The 12,511-nt window shown below is 40.0% G+C and overlaps 1 protein-coding gene across 2 annotated transcripts in view; it reads left to right on the top strand.

Annotated features, from left to right (window-relative positions):
• Positions 1 to 12,511, top strand: part of LOC101606456 (LIM domain containing preferred translocation partner in lipoma) — a 681,167-nt gene that overhangs the window by 172,747 nt on the left and 495,909 nt on the right. For both annotated transcript variants that reach the window (XM_004654280.2, XM_045149850.1), the window contains exon 3: positions 10,005 to 10,071. The gene's annotated coding sequence lies outside the window, so the exon portion shown is untranslated. The remainder of the gene's footprint in view (positions 1 to 10,004; positions 10,072 to 12,511) is intronic.

Raw genomic sequence — 12,511 nt, 5'->3', positions numbered from 1 at the left:
GATACTGCATATTTACTACTTGATGTACATTTCCCATTTCTTCCCCATATCCTCCACCACCCCAGCCCTCCTAACCACTGTATTATATACATAACATTGAGCTGGATGAATTCTTTTGTTTTTTATCTATGCAATGTTTCTTTTTTGTTTTAACATACATACATTCGGTTTTAGAGTTCATTATTTCAGTGGTCCTTCCCTCATTCTTTGTCACCTCCTGTCCTCTTTGCCTGGATTTTACCAACACTTACACTTCTATAAAATTCCCATCACTTTTAGACCTTCCCTCTTCATTTTGTGCCTAGAATTTAACTTGGTTTTCTTTTTCTCATTCTCCTCCCCTCCTTCTTTCAACTCCTCCTTCACCTCCATTCTCCTCCTCTTATTCATTTCTTGCATGCGTGTGTACGTGTTAGTGTGTGCTGCATGTGTGAGTATGTGGCCAGGCTCTGCACAGTGTACTCTTCTAAGGCTGGGTATGCTTGCATGCATTGGGGAGAGGTGACCATCTGGTGTCCCACTACTTTCTTACTTGAAACCAAGTCTCTTACCAACCACAGAGCTTGTTTTTATTTTATTTTATTTTTGTTGTTTTTTTTCATAAGTGCTGGTGATTCTCTGGTCTCTGCTCCCTTATAGGATCAGAATTACAGATGTTTGTGGCCATTCCCAGCTGTTTATGTGGGTCCTGAGACTCTTACTCCAGTGGTCTCTCAGGTCTTTATCCATGTATCATCCAGCTTTCTCTGGTTACGAGTGAGTCCTGGAGTTTAGAGTTGGACTTGATTAAACTAAATTCCTTAAGTTGTTCTTTCAGAGCTGCATGACCAACTAAAGTGATAAAAGTACAATTGAATAATGTTCAATTGAATATTATAGCAGTCTTCAGAGGGCATAGTTTGTCTATTTCATGCCTTGACATTGTAGCATACTTCTGGGACGCAGCATTTGAGAGGCTGAGACATGAGTATAACTAGTTCTAGGCTAGCCTGGGCTTCACAATAAGACCATGACTCAAAAACAAAATGAAGGAAAAATTCAACTTCATAAACATTTTTATATCTGTAAAAGCTTTACATTGAGGAAAATACTTATGGTTTAATATAGCACTTACTAGGGTTGTGTTAAAGTAGGTAAAAAAAAAAAAAAGACTGGTTCTTTTTGTTTGTTTTTGTGAGGCCTACCCTCAGAAAACCCTCAGTTCCCTCACCCACCCCATGATCTCTTATTCTGCTGGTCAATTCAGCATCCTCAGGATATTCAGTATTTCCAAAGTAATTCAAAGATACGTGTGCTGCATTAGAACCTAGTTACTAGACCAATGCTTATGTCTTGTATTTCTAATTTGGAATAAGAACATTAATGCATTAAAATCAGCTCCTGATACTAGGAAGCATTCCAATGTATTTCTCTATCATTTCAGTTACTTCTCGTGACATAACTTAGTACTTGATAGTTTCCTCAGTGCCTTAAGCACTGTTTTAATAGACATTAGCACAAGAATTAGCTCTGAATAATTATGTATGGAAAATCTGCAGTTATTTTCACCTGTCTTGCAGAGCATGATGTATTGCCTGGTTCATAAAGATCATAAGATCAGGCCTGTTTGTTAGCAAGTGTTGAGGCAAGAGTTTATTCACTGCTCTGCATCTCAGCTTTGCCTCTTGGCTATTGAGAAGATTCTGCTTTTACTAACAGTAACACCACTTGTACCTCAGTAGGCTGCAGTGGAGAAACTTAGATATTTGCATGAAAACACATGTATACAAGTGATAACAATTATCAATACAGAAGACAAGTTTTGGGGCTGAGGAAATAGCTCAGAGATTAAAGGCCCTTGCTTGCCAGATTTCTGAAGTTCAATTCCCCAGCTCTTGTGGAAAGCAGGACACAAAGTTGTACATGTATCTGTGATCCCAACATGCCCATGGCAGTGGGAGGTGGACCCAGTAGAATTTGGAAGCTGGTAGCCAGCTAGACTGGTGCTTACACAGCAGCAAAAACAAGGAAGTCTTTGTGTCAAGCAAGGTGGAAGGAGAGGTCAAATACCCCAAGGCTACTCTTAGACCTCTACATGTATGATGTGACATGTGCACATACAGACATGATTAGAAAGGTAACATTTTGGGTGTGGTGGTACATACCTTTAATCGCAGCACTGAGGCAGAGGTAGTAGGATCACCGTGAGTTTGAGGCCACCCTAAGACTACATAGTGCATTCCATGTCATCCTGGGCTAGCATGAGATGCTACCTCCAAAATCCAAACCAAAAACAAAGTAAAATCTGAATGGCCAGATTATAATTTGTGTTAGTCAGGGCAAGTTCAGCTGATGTAATATATTTTTAACTGTTGGTCAAACTTCCTGAGGCAATTTCTTTTGGTATGTTCTTCTCTTTTCACTTCGAATTGTCTTTTGGAAAGCATTGTGCTATTGCTCTTTGAGTACTTGTGACTATATTTCTTTTTAAGAATTTTATAAGCACACATTTTATTAGTGTACATTCATTGTACATAGTGAAGGGTTACATGAAGATGTTTCCATACAAACATATTACATACCTTGACCATATTTATCCCTTCATCCTCCCCTTTCTCACCTCTCTCCTTCTCTTAATATCATTATTCCCCAGATTTAAACAATTTGCTATTTAATTTTATTTGTGTACTTGAGATGGAGAGGACAAGGCAGAGAGAGGAAGAGCGCTTGCGAGAGTGAGAGAGATCGCACACGTGCACGTGTGTGATCATGGGCGTGCCAGGGTCTTCTGCATGTGTTAAGGAACTCCAGATGCTTATTCTACTTTGTGCCTCTGGCTCTGTACAGTGGGCAGTCAAACCTAGGGCCACCACACCTTTAACTGCTGGATCATTTCTCCATCCCCAATTTGGTCTTTTTTTTTTGACAAGTTTTATAAATCTATAAAGTACTTTGTTCATCATCATCCCTTATTAACTTTTTGGAGCCCCCTCCCACTCATTCCCCCTTCTACTAGACCCCCATCTTCTCAACAAATCCATTTGATGTCCGTTTTATTTGTTGTGTGTAGGTGTGACCGCTGAGTTTAATTAGGGTTGCCTGTATGAGCAAGGGTGGGAGATTGTTTACCAAGGCATACGGATCCTACCAGTACTTACTCCACCACAGAGAATCCATCGTTAATTACTAATAACTGCTTGGCAGTGTTTGAGGTCTCATGCCTACTCTCCTTATCCATGCTAGAATGTTGATGGGATCAATATTGAAAGGGTCTTGTGCAGAATATGACAGTCACTGTGAGGTTATGATTGCAATGGTCATGCTGTGGCTGGAAAACTGTGTTCCACAGTATTCCTTCCCATCCACTGGCTCTTAAATTCTTGCCATTGCCAATTTCGCACTGTTCCCCTGGCTTTAGAGAGGCGATGTACATGTCCCTTCATCTCAGCACTTTGAGTCTTGAAGCTCAGTAGTCACTGCTGTCTGCAAACAGAAACTCCTGTAACCAAAGGAGACAGCAGCACTAATCTGTGGGCATAAGCATACATATTACAAGGGCAAGTTAGTGGGCATATAATAGACATTTAGCCCAACAACAATAGTATCTTCCCTCTTAGGGTTTCTGACTTCTAGAGCCATGATGGCTGGGGAAAACGGGAGGACTTCAAGGAGAGGATAGGACAAATGTGATATGACAATAGAGGGATAGAATACATCAAAATACTGTAGAAATGTTTCAGTAGGGTTGGGGCTAGGTGATGGAAGAGAGGAGGGGTAAAGTGTTAAAACTAAAGACGTATGACAAAGGCATGTGGAAACCTACTTCTCATTTGCTAATTAAAACTGTAATTTAAAAGAAGAGTTTGAACCGAAGCATAGGTGGGTGCTGCTGTTCCCAGAAGCTGTAGGTTATTATAGGAAAATCCTAGTGCCTATCGTGTCTCCCAGTGGAAAACCCCTCAGTGAGTTGTTGGAGGTGTCTAAGGCTGGTACAACAATACAAGCTACTACCACTGCTCTTGGTTGTCCACCAGAACTAGATAGTGAGACCCTACTGCTAAGATTACCACATGCTTCCGTTGCAGAATACTTGAGAAGTCAAACTGGGACTTAGCTAGAAAACTTCTTCCTTCTAGACAGTGCTATTCAGGCTCCAGGTGGGAAATGTAGTCCACAATCTTATTCAGAAGTGGAACCTACAAGCTACATAATTCACCAGCCAGGCAGGAAGTACTTACTGGTGCAACAGTGGCATGGCTGTCATTAAGGTAACCAACTGCTCTCTAGTTGTATTTGAGGTATGCTCTGTGGGAGGAAATTAATTTCAACTATTGAAAACTTTGCTAAAATTTATCCATTGAAGTTCAGTGTAGGTCTTAAAGTAATTATATTTCTGATCAGGATTCCTAAAGTCTTTCATTTAATTTCTATATAAGTTCCATTCATAGAACCCTTATAAATATCACATTAAGAAGTTGTGTATCACCTTTAGGCCAAAGCAATTTACTTTTTAGAAATCTGATTAATTTCAGCATAATCAGCCAGTATGTCAGATGATCTCAGTGCTTCTGATCAATGCTGGCAGGTGAGGAAATTAAAATCAGGAACAGAAGCAATTATATACTGACAGCTATTACATTAATGAGACAACCAAATCATTCATAAGCTATAGAATATCTTGTATTCTTGGTAAGTATCTTAGGGTGGTGGGTGATAGAGTACATTTAAAAGTTTTCCTTCCTTGTCATTTGATGATCAGAGTTAAGGTCAGTCCATATTAGTTAGCCAGTGCCTTTGTCCTAACTTAACATTTCACTTGCTTCTGGGATGGAATTGAATTCAGTGTTTCTCATAAATAAAATGTTTCAAAAATAGAAATAGGCAGATAGTAATAGAATAGGCACACCAGGGCCTCTAGCCCTGCAACAAACAAACCCTAGACCCACGAACCACCATGTGCAGCTTGCTTTATGTAGGTAATGGGTAATCACACCAGAATCCTTGGCTTTTGTAGGCAGAATACAGTGTTGAAAATTGACATGACTTAATTTGAAGAAATTTTAATATAAGTAATCATTATGCTGCCACATGAAATTTATAGAAATACAAAAAAATCTAGACCAAATACTTCATAGTCTTCTCCCAGTGGTTCAGAGATAACCTTGGTGAAGAACTCTGAACAGAACAACACAATGATGTATCTGTTCTGTAACTTCCAATGAAGAGATTGGAGCATTACATGACAGAAATATGAACCCAGGTCCTCAGCCCCCCCACCCCCTTTGTTATTTTTCCTAGGCAGGCTCTTGCTGTTGCCTGGGCCTACCTGGAACTCATTGTGTACCTCAGGCTGGCCTTGAACTCCTAGTGATCCTCCACCTCAGCCTCCAGGCTGCAAGGATTCAAGGCATGTGCCACCATGCGTGGCCAGTTCTCCGTTTTTCACTTCTTTTTCTGACAAAATTGCTTGTAGAACAGGAACATCTGAGATACTAGGTCTTAAAGAATTATGGCTCTAGTGAATTTTTCTACTAGACTCTGTCTTATTGCTCATTTCTTATCACTTTCTTGGCCTAATGCTGCCTACACTTTCTTTTTCTCACCTTCACACCATCATGTTAGGGTTTAGTTATTTAACACTTTCTTTGGATGCAGGATAGTTTGAAGGCACTGTGGTTTGTGAAAAGCTCATTAAAACAGGTCTGTCTGCACTACTTCCATGTTCTTCCTTGCTTTTCTAGGTTTGTTTTTTTTCCATGACTGTCATTTTGTGTTGCCTCATTTTATTTTTTTTCTAGCCTTTATGTGTTTTGTCCTGTTTTATCCAAAAATACAATAGGAATTACTCATAATGCAATAGTAGTTTCAGCAAGGTTTTTGAGTCTTGCTTTGCATATATTCTAATAGAGGTTTTGCAAGTTCAGGCTTGATTGTGTAGATTATTTTTGGCAGGAATTGCTTCTGGAGGTGAGAACATTTTTTCTGGGGAGAGGAAAGATGATTTCACAAAGGATCCAGCCATGCCAAGTTGTGGGTCAGCAGCCCTAAAATACACAGAGGCAGCCAAGGATATCTGGCTTCTGTGGGACTTGTCAGCCATCCCATGTCTTTATGGGTTATGAGAACTTCACTGCATTGTGAAACACACGGGAACTGCTGAGGACGCAGGACACTCGAGTTATGTGGACAGGAGTGATGGACTGCATAGCTAGAAGCCTTCAACTTTCCCCCCGTTTCTAAGGAGAGCGCTTTGATGCAGGATTGCGTACAAACTCACTGGTGCAGACTCTGGTTTCGTGGTTTGTGTTTCAACATGTTGTCCAAGGACTTGGCATCTGTGAGCCGTCACTGGGCAGATCCAAGCTAGAGTACATACTAAACCCACCCGCAGCACTTGGTGTCTGCAGCGTCACATGTCACGTTCTGTGTCGATCACAGGTGTGCAGGATCTTCCTCTCCTGCCACTTGCTGCTAAGGCAGAACCCAAAACAAAATTAATTTGTGTTTTGAGAATTGAATTTTTGCCTTTGGAAAAACTCAGAACATATTTTTTTTTTCAGTTTCATCATGGTATTTTTCCAAAAGCAGGCACATTTTTCAGTCAGATTCACCTGTCCACTCCTTATACTCTCCCATTAGCACCTGTTCCTCAATAAGTTACTTTTCACTTTCATGTTTTTTTAAACCTTATTTATATTTATGTGTGTGTGTGTGTGTGTGTGTGTGTGTGTGAGAGAGAGAGAGAGAGAGAGACAGAGAGACAGAGAGACAGAGAGACACAGAGAGAGAGAGACAGAGACAGAGAGACAGAGAGAGAGAGACAGAGAGAGAGACAGAGAGAGAGAGACAGAGAGAGAGAGACAGAGAGAGAGAGAGAGACAGAGAGAGAGAGAGAGACAGAGAGAGAGAGAGAGACAGAGAGAGAGAGAGAGAGACAGAGAGAGAGAGACAGAGAGAGAGAGACAGAGAGAGACAGAGAGACACAGAGAGACACAGAGAGAGAGACAGAGAGACAGAGAGACAGACAGAGAGACAGAGAGACAGAGAGAGACAGAGAGACAGAGAGAGAGACGGAGAGACAGAGACAGAGAGACAGAGAGACAGAGACAGAGAGACAGAGAGACAGAGAGACAGAGAGACAGAGAGAGAGAGAGAGACAGAGACAGAGAGAGAGAGAGAGAGCACATGTCAGGCCCTCCAGCCACTGCAAACGAACTCCAGATGCATGTGCCCCCTTGTGCATCTGGTTTATGTGGGTCCTGGGGATTCGAAGCAAGGTTCTTTGGCTTTGCAGGCAAGTGCCTTAACTGCTAAGCCATCTCTGCAGCCCCTGATGTGTTTTTTATTTTAATCTAAGTTCTGCACCTGAGAGAAAACATGTGGCATTTATCTTGCTGAGTGAGGCATAGTTTGATATTTGAAGATTTAAATGGATGTTACATATTTGTTTTCCTATTTCCTAAAGTTATTGTTAATCTTTCCAAATAGCATTCTCCTGATTTGGAGGCTATATCATATATGAGAAAGGAACTTGTGATTCAAAGTGCAAGGTTAAATTTTTACCTGTCTTATGTTAATGTTGTGAGCATTGAACTTAGTTTCTGTTTGTAAAGTTGGAACAATGAAGTTTTATTGGAATTACAGTAAGGATGAGTACAGAAATAATGGCTATGAAAAATTTCCCAAAGTGTGATAAAGTACAGTGTTAAGGCATGATTAGCATCTTGATTTTGGTGTTAGATGATGCTTTTTTTTTCCTGTAAAATGTCAACAAACATGTTGTCTTAATATCATTTTAGTACTCAATGAGGATTCAACATTTTAGTGAGACATTTTTCAATAAGTGTGAATACAATATCAATATCAAATCAGATTCTTTATGGCTTTTGCAGTTCTGCTAGAAGCTCCATCTCTTTGAACCTATGGCTCGACCATAGGTACATTCTTTAAAATGTGTGACTCATCAGTAACTCTTCCATCTAATTGCTTTTGTGGAATTTAATGGACACTTGATTATTTCATTACTTATTTATTCAGGTGTGTTTGGTGTGCATACACACGTGTACGTGTGTTCAGGTGAGTGGGGGTACACATGTATGTATATGCATGCAGAGGCTAGAAATGAATAAACATTGCATGTTTTCCTTAATTTCTCCCCACCTTTATTCATTTTTTAAAATTTTTCTTTATTTGCAAGCAGAGACAGAGGGAGAAGTGAGACAGAGAGAATGGGCATGTCAAGGTCTCTAACCACTGCAAATGAACTCCGGACACATGTGCCCCTTAGGCATCTGGCCTATTTTGGTCCTGAGGAATCTAACCTGAGTCGTTTAGCTTCACAACCACTAAACCATCTCTCCAGTCCCTATTTTTTTTAATACCATTTCTCGTTGAACCTGGAGCTCCCTGATTTAACTAGAATAGCTAGCTAACAAGCCCCAGATACCCTTCTATCTGCCTGCCCAGAGATGAGGTTATATGCACATGCTGCCACATCAGGTATTTTAGTAGGTGCTGGGGACCCTAACTTCGGTCCTCATGCTTGCATGGAAAACATTTTCTTGACTGAGCAATCTCTTCAGCCCCTTACTATCACTTTGAATGACTTGTCTTTCAGGCCAGAAGTTTTACATTTGTGTTCACTTTTACGTGAAGTCCAGTGATAATTGACATAGATAAAATTATTGTGCTCTTACACTAGGAACATGAATCACAGAACTATCCATCTCCAATATTCCTAAGCACATACACATTTTGTATATCCCAGCTATCATCTTGTATATCACTTCTTTTGATAAGAATAAAGGAAGAAAACCTTTCCCTCAAAAGGTGAACTGAGGACACATGTGCTATGACTGTGATATTCCTCATTTCCATATAAGGAAATGTTTAGCATCTTAGTAACTTTTTATTTATTTATTTATTTGACAGAAAAAGGAGAGGGGGAGAGAGAGAGACAGAGAGAGGGAGGGAAAAAGGGAGGGAGGGAGGGAGGGAGAGAGAGAGAGAGGGCCTCTAGCCACTACAAATGAACTCCAGACATGTGTGCCCCCTTGTGTATCTGGTTAATGTGGGTCCTGGGAAAATCAAACCAGGGTCCTTTGGCTTTGCAGGCAAATGCTTTAACTGCTAAGCCATTCGTCCATTCCCATCTTAGCAACTTTAAGGCCAGTGGGCAAGTTGGTATCTTTAAATCTCATGTGCTTTTCCCAGATCCCCTGTCAATCAAATGGCTGGTTCTGTTTGAATATTACTCCTCTACCAAGACTTTGTAGATCAAGAGAGTGAGTTGATTGTATTCCTTATCCTAGTAACCTAAGAGAAGTTAAGGTAGAAATGAGAGATTATGCATCAGTGGCAGAGCTGCTAGTTAGTATTGTGCCAAGTTACTCTGAAGTGCTGAACATCAGTTTCCACATGTGTAAAGTTAGGACAACAATGTCTACATTTGTGGCATACTTTTTTTTTTTTTTTTGAGGTAGGGTCTTGTTCTAATATAGACTAGCCTGGAATTTACTTTGTAGTTTCAAGCTTGCCTCAAAGTCAGTGATCTTCCTACCCAGCCTCCACAAGACAGAGGGGGAGAGAGCGGGAGAGAGAAAGGTACACCAGGGCCTCTAGCCACTGCAGATGAACTCTAGACACATATGCCACTTTGTCAATCTGGCTTTTTTATTTTAGTGGGTTCTGGGGAATTGAACTCAGGTCACCAGGCTTGGTGGGCAAGCGCCTAAACTGGTGAGCCATCTCGCCAGCCCTTGTCATGTTTCTGAACTTCATCATGTGCGTTAGGTTCGTGCCCTTCTTGTTCTTTCTGTCCCTCTGGGAACTTCTGGCTTTCTCAGCTATGAGTAGAATACTCTCCCCTGCTTTTCTTTTTTTAATCAGGTTGTTCTGGGGTGGGAGAACAAATGTGGAAGTGTTTTGCAAAATAAGAAACTACTATAACAGAATAAGGTTATCATAACTGATGGATAAAAATGGGCCTAGGGCCAATGAGTAACTTCTGCCCATTTCATTTGCAGACGCTAGCAGTTCAGTTGGCTGAGCCTTGTGTCCACTGTTTATTCCAAGAGCCAGCAGCTGCCCGAGGTAAGAAAGGATGGACACCTTCATGTTTACCCAATGCTCATAGGCATCTAAGCCAATGATGATTAAGGCTGATCTTACTCTCAATAGCAGAAACACACTAGCATTTCATGAGCAACAAAAATGTGAGAAATAGCCCAGAGAATTACATGCCATCCATTTATATCTTCTTAATTTTTCTCTTTCACTTAAAATTACAATCACTTAAAGCTCAATCTGAAATTGAAAGAGTGTGAGCACGATGGAAGGTTCCTATTTAATGAATATTTGAGCACCCATAATATGCTATGTGGTAGGGTGTTCTTTCCTGTTGTTTGATTGTGTCATCAGCTAGTTCATGGCAGAAGGACTTTTTGCCTAGTTTCCTCACCCTTCCCTCTTTGGATGTTTCTTTCACTGGGGTGTACTGCCATGTTTATGTGGCCCAGAATGGAACAAATGCCAATAGGATTCATCACTGTCTTTTATCTGCCAAACCAATCATTTCCCCAAAATAGAATCCAAGGTTAATCATGAAAAAGAATGCACAAGAACACAGAGTGAGCCAGGCTTTTGAAATCCAGGACTCCTTGTATCTTCATGCCACTCTATTGGCACACTAGTGGCAAAGGTCAGAGATCCGTGGAGAGAATGGGTTCATCTTAGCATCCCAAAGGTCCCAAGAAAATGGAGGCTAGTGGAAAAGAAAAGGAATATCTTAGTTCAACAGTTTGCTAAGTGTAGTTTTTCTCTCATTGCTGCTGATGCATAGTCCTCATACTGAGTACTACTGTGTTCTACATAATCTTGTAGATGTCTTCACCAAAAGCAGGTAAATGAGTTAATATGCTGTTCCTCATGGCTGGCCTTATAGAAGCAAGCATTGTCAAAAATTTGGTATCCTCATTAAGATTGCTCTAAACATTTATTTTATAGTTGTTATATCCTTTGATGTTATTGCTATGGCTGTGAACTGCAAACATGACTTTAGTTGCAAAGTCTTCTGAAGAGATTGAAGTTGTATTGCCTTACAGTCATAACACTTAGTAATTTAGAGTCAAATGGAAATTATGGTGTTATGTTAGCATAATTTTCAAAGGTAATGCTTACCAAATATACTAAATATAGATATCTGATGAACAAACAGGTGGGTGACATATGAACTGAGAAACTTATAATTAAATACAGCAGGCACTATACTTACTTAGTTTCTCATTCCTACAAATTAAAGCATTATTACCTAAAGTATAGGCATAACACAATTATTTTTAATATTTCTGTACCATTTTAGTCTACAAAATATCCTTCTAAACTTTTTTTTTAAAGGACTTCCAGTATTCTTTATTTACTAGACAAAGAGAGAGAGAGAGAAAGAGAGAGAAAGTATAGACAGACATGCAGAGAGAGAATGGGTGGGCCTGGGCCTCCAGCCAATGCAAATGAGTTTCAGACACATAAACCATCTGGTCCATCTCGCTTACCTGGGTCCTGGGGAATCAAACCTGGGTCCTTAAGCTTTCCATCAAGCACCTTAACTGCTAAGCCATTCCTCCAGCCCTGTCTAGTCCTTTTAATGCATTATTTTTATGAACAAATATATCAGAGAAGAAAGTGCTGTAGGCATATATTGCAGTTTCATATCAGAAAGGACGATAGCCCATCTTCCGCTATTCTATGACATTGTTCTTTTTTTTTTTCCCAGCAGATCTGGTAAACTCACTTCCCATCAACAACATTAAGAAGAGATAGTTTCCTCTACTGTTTGTTTTTTTCCAGGGTAAATCACAGGGCCTGTAAAGAGAGGTCAGAAGGTCAGAGCCAGAGTAGGTTTTGAGAATCAACATAACCGAACTTTCTGTTTTAGAGATCCGATCTGTACATTTGGAAACTGTACTATAGCATCTTCATTTCCCTAATTGCTAGTTGTTAAATTCTGATAGAATAAGCTTTGAAAAAATGTTCAACTATGTCCCCTTCCAGGCTGAACCCCATCTTAAGAATACAACGGATGTTTTAGTAAAACATTGAAAGGTCACCAAAAATTACACAAAAATTACAAAATAGGAATTTTATCTATCTAATCTATTGATTTCTCTATCCTCATCTATCATCCTTCTATCTATCATTGATCTTCTGCCTATCATCTATCGTCTGTCTGTCTATCATCTATCTTCTGTCTGTCTTCTGTCTATCTGCTTTATTTGTCTCCTGTGTAAGAATAAAATCTATTTTGTGGGAGGAAAGGATCAAAACTTCTCAAGTGACCTTTGGAAGGAGGTGAAGCAAATATGCTGGGAGCATGGTGTAAAAATTGAAGATAATCTTGGAAGATCAGTATCAGTGGAAGTGAAGAAAGCACAGCATTTTAAATGAATACATTGGACAGTAGTTGTGTCACAGGCTGTCATTTACTGAGTGTAATTTTCTCTGCTTTCCATGTTGCTCCACCAACTGCAGAGTGTTC

Source organism: Jaculus jaculus, chromosome 5 (assembly GCF_020740685.1).
Source record: "Jaculus jaculus isolate mJacJac1 chromosome 5, mJacJac1.mat.Y.cur, whole genome shotgun sequence".
NCBI lineage: Eukaryota > Metazoa > Chordata > Mammalia > Rodentia > Dipodidae > Jaculus > Jaculus jaculus.
The sequence above is the reverse complement of the archived record's forward strand: the minus strand, read 5'-3'. Positions and strand labels throughout refer to the sequence as shown.